This window comes from Erinaceus europaeus, chromosome 11 (assembly GCF_950295315.1).
Source record: "Erinaceus europaeus chromosome 11, mEriEur2.1, whole genome shotgun sequence".
NCBI classification, from domain to species: domain Eukaryota; kingdom Metazoa; phylum Chordata; class Mammalia; order Eulipotyphla; family Erinaceidae; genus Erinaceus; species Erinaceus europaeus.
The window spans coordinates 114,931,497-114,935,611 of NC_080172.1; positions in this window are offsets into that span (position 1 = coordinate 114,931,497).

Consider the following 4,115-nt stretch of genomic DNA (forward strand, 5'->3'; position numbering starts at 1 on the left):
TCATTTGTGTCCTGTCTAAGTTCTCCCACAGGCTAGCTCGGGCTTCTGGCAGTGAGCCCCGGGTAAAATGTTGGGGAGAGGGGCTGGGGAATCTGCTTGTTGTGGTGTGAGTGTCTAGAGAGAGCCTATACTGTTAAGTTTTATTTCTGGCTGTACCCATTACAGACTAAGACAAACTGAGGCCAACACAGGACATAGAGGAAGATGAAGTATTTATTCACACCAGCACATAGAATAGCCAATATAACAACTTACACATGTAAAGACACAGGAACTGACACACAAGGATCTCAGGAGAGCTGAGGGGTTCCCCTCCCCCCAAGCTATAGTGCTCAAAATGGCCCCATCGACTGGGAGAGAGAGAGACTGAGAATCTTCAAACTCATGTCTTTTTTTTTTTTTCCCTCCAGGGTTATTGCTGGGCTCGGTGCCTGCACCATGAATCCACCGCTCCTGGAGGCCATTTTTCCCCCTTTTTGTTGCCCTAGTTGTTGCAGCCTCCTTGCGGTTATCATTGCCATTGTTGACGTTGCTTTTGTTGTTGGATAGGACAGAGAGAAATGGAGAGAGGAGGGGAAGACAGAGAGGGGGCGAGAAAGACACACCTGCAGACCTGCTTCACCGCCTGTGAAGCGACTCCCCTGCAGGTGGGGAGCTGGGGGCTCGAACCGGGATCCTTACGCCGTCCCTGTGCTTTGCGCCACGTGCACTTAACCCACTGCGCCACCGCCCGACTCCTAAACTCATGTCTTTTTATAATGGTTGGGAACAGGATGGTCACTCCTATCCGAGGGACAAAGAGGTGTTATTTGGTGAGTTCTGTAGTCTCAGTCTTTGTAAACAGTTGTCCTTGGGGCGATCAGCAGGAGGGAGTCTCTTAACATCTGAAGAGCCAGTTGGCCTTGGGTGCTCAGCAAGAGGGAATTTCCCAATGTCTGAGAAGCCAGGTGGCCTCTGTCTGGCTGCCTGAAAAAAAAAAAAAAAGAGAACTTTGAAAATGAAGGAGCTCTGAGAAAAGCCTCAGGGTAAACTCGCTTTCTCACAATGCTCCCTTCTGCCTGGTGTGGGGCTCAGCTTGGCATAGCAAGGACTTCACACCAACAAGCTCACGTGCACGCCAGGCCTGGAGATATATGACCATGAGCAAAAGGATTGGCCACAGCGTGTGCCTGGAGGCACCTTGGCTGTGGAAGGGTGCTGGGTCAACAGATCAGGGCTGGGGAGACAGCATAAATTATAGGTTCGTAATTTATAGGTTCATAATACAGGTTCTGCTAAAGGCTCTCGTGCCTGAAGCTCTGAATTCCCAGGTTCAGTCCCCTGTACCACTGTAAGCCAGAGCTGAGCAGGGCTCTGGTAAAATAGAGATGGGGCTGGGTGGTGGTGCACATATTACCATGTGCAAGAGCCCAGGTTCAAGCCCCTGCTCCCCACCTACAGGGGGAAAGCTTTGCAAATGGTGAAGCAGGTCTGCAGTTGTCTCTCTGTCTCACTCTCTAACTCCCCTCCCTTCTCAGTTCCTCTCTGTCCTGTCCTGTCAAGTGTAATAAAGGAAAGATAGGAGTGGTGGATTCATAGTGCTGGAGTTCCGTCGCCAATCCTGGTGGAGAAAAAAATACACACACACACACATATATATATATATAAAATAATTGGGCTATCACAATAGAGTTTGCCCAGATGACATAGATAAGCCTATACGTTATCTATAGTTAGTTAGTAGAATGAAGTGGTATGATGTAGGAGTGCTGAGAGGGGGACTCCGATTGGAGTCCTGGGAGACTGGCCTCTTTCATTGCTGGGGAGCCAGAGACGACCCGAACTGCCCCTGCGGCTCCAGACAGACTATGACCCACATAGTCAACGAGTGCCACCTCTCCAGATTCAAAGGAGGTCTCGAAACTTTACATCAGGCTCAACCTGACGCTGTTGACTGGCTACGGAAGAAGGGCAAACGCTAGAAGAAGAATCCAAATCCTGAAAAATGCGAGGGGGGGGGGGGGGGGGTCGGGGGGACGACCTGGGTTTCCTGGAGGCAGGTGCTGTCAACAGCCACTAGAGGGCAGCATGGCCCAAAGAACCAGGACATGGAGTATTTCCCCGCTGCCATCAGCTCCTCCACGCAGCTGGGTGCGAGTGCTGAGCACGCCTGTACTTGGTTGCAGTGAGGATGACAGAAAAGAAATTGGAGGGTCTGGGAGGCGGCACGGTGAGGAGGGTGCTGAACTTGGTAGCTAGAGGAAATAAATTCAACCCCATGTGCCAGAGTAGTACTCTGGCTCTTTCTCTCCCTCTTATTTTGTGTTTAAAAATAAATAACGGGGAGTTATTTATTTTTAAATAAATAATTTAAATAAATTAATTAATTAAGCGCACGTGGTGCAAAGTGCAAGGACCGGCCTAAGGATCCCGGTTCGAACCCCGTCTCCCCACCTGCAGGGGAGTCGCTTCACAGGCGGTGAAATAGATCTGCAGGTGTCTGTCTTTCTCTCCCCTTCTCTGTCTTCCCTCCTCTCTCCATTTCTCTCTGTCCTATCCAACAACAACAACAGTGGAAAAAATGGCCAGAGGAGCAGTGGATTCCTAGTGCAGACACCAAGCCCCAGCAATAACCCTGGAGGCAAAAATAAATAACTTTGTAAAAAAAAAAATTAACTGGAAAGGGGGGGTGGGCAGCAGCACACCTGGCTAAGTACATATAGGACTAAGCAGCCACACAAGGATCCTGGTTTGAGCCCCCACTCCCCACCTGCAGGAGGGAAGCTTCACAAGTGGCGAAGCACATCTGCAGATGTCTCTCTTTCCCCCTCTTCTCTCAATTTCTCTCTGTCCTATCCAATAAAATGGGGAAAAAAATAGTTGCCAGGAGCAGTGGATTCATACTGCCAGCACCGAACCCCACTGATAGCCCTGGAGGCAGAAAAGAAAAGAATTGGAGAGTGAGAAACATAACTGGAGTTTCTGCACCTGGAATGTCGGGTCTTAGAGGGGACTCCAAAGTGAACTCCGGCTCACCTGTGCTGCCTCCTGCAGGACACTCAGTGACACCCACCCCCACTCTGCTAGGGACAGAAATGGAAGTAAGACGAGGACAGAGAAGAGGAACACTGTCCTGATCAGCAAGAATGCCACAGACAAAAGTTGGGTGTTTTTTTTTTGCTTTTTTTTTTTTGCCTCCAGGGTTATTGTTGGGGCTCGGTGCCTGTACCATGAATCCACTGCTCCTGGAGGCCATTTTGTCCCCTTTTTGTTGTCATTGTTGTTTTATTGTTGTAGTTATTATTGTTGTTGATGTCATTCGTCGTTGGATAGGACAGAGAGAAATGGAGAGAGGAGGGGAAGACAGAGAGGGGGAGAGACAGACACCTGCAGACCTGCTTCACCGCCTGTGAAGCGACTCCCCTGCAGGTGGGGAGCCGGGGGCTCGAACTGGGATCCTTATGCCAGTCCTTGCGCTTTGTGCCACGTGCGCTTAACCTGCTGCGCTACCGCCTGACCCCGAGACAAAAAAAAAATTTTTTTTAATATATATCTTTTTAGATTTTATTGATTTATGAGAAAGATAGGAGAGAGAAAGAACCAACATCACTCTGGCACGTGTGCTGCTGGGGATCGAACTCAGGACCTCATGCTTAGGAGTCCAAAGCTTTATCACTGTGCCACCTCCCAGACCACAAAAAAAAAAAAAAAGATTTTTTTCTTTTGTCTTTACCAGGATTTAACCACTTTGTGCTCACTTCAGATAGAAGAGAGAGACAGGGGAGTCGGGCGGTAGCGCAGCAGGTTAAGCGCAGGTGGCGCAGGTTCCAGCCCCCGGCTCCCCACCTGCAGGGGAGTCGCTTCACAGGCGGTGAAGCAGGTCTGCAGGTGTCTGTCTTTCTCTCCCCCCTCTGTCTTCCCCTCCTCTCTCCATTTCTCTCTGTCCTATCCAATAACAACCACATCAATAACAACAACAATAATAACTACAACAACAAAAAAAGACAACAAGGGCAATAAAAGGGAAAAGAAAGAAAGAAAGAAAGAAGAGAGAGACAGGGCTGGAAAGACAGCATAATGTTTATGCAGAAGATTCATGCCTGAAGCCCTTGAAGTCCCCAGCACCACCATAAGCC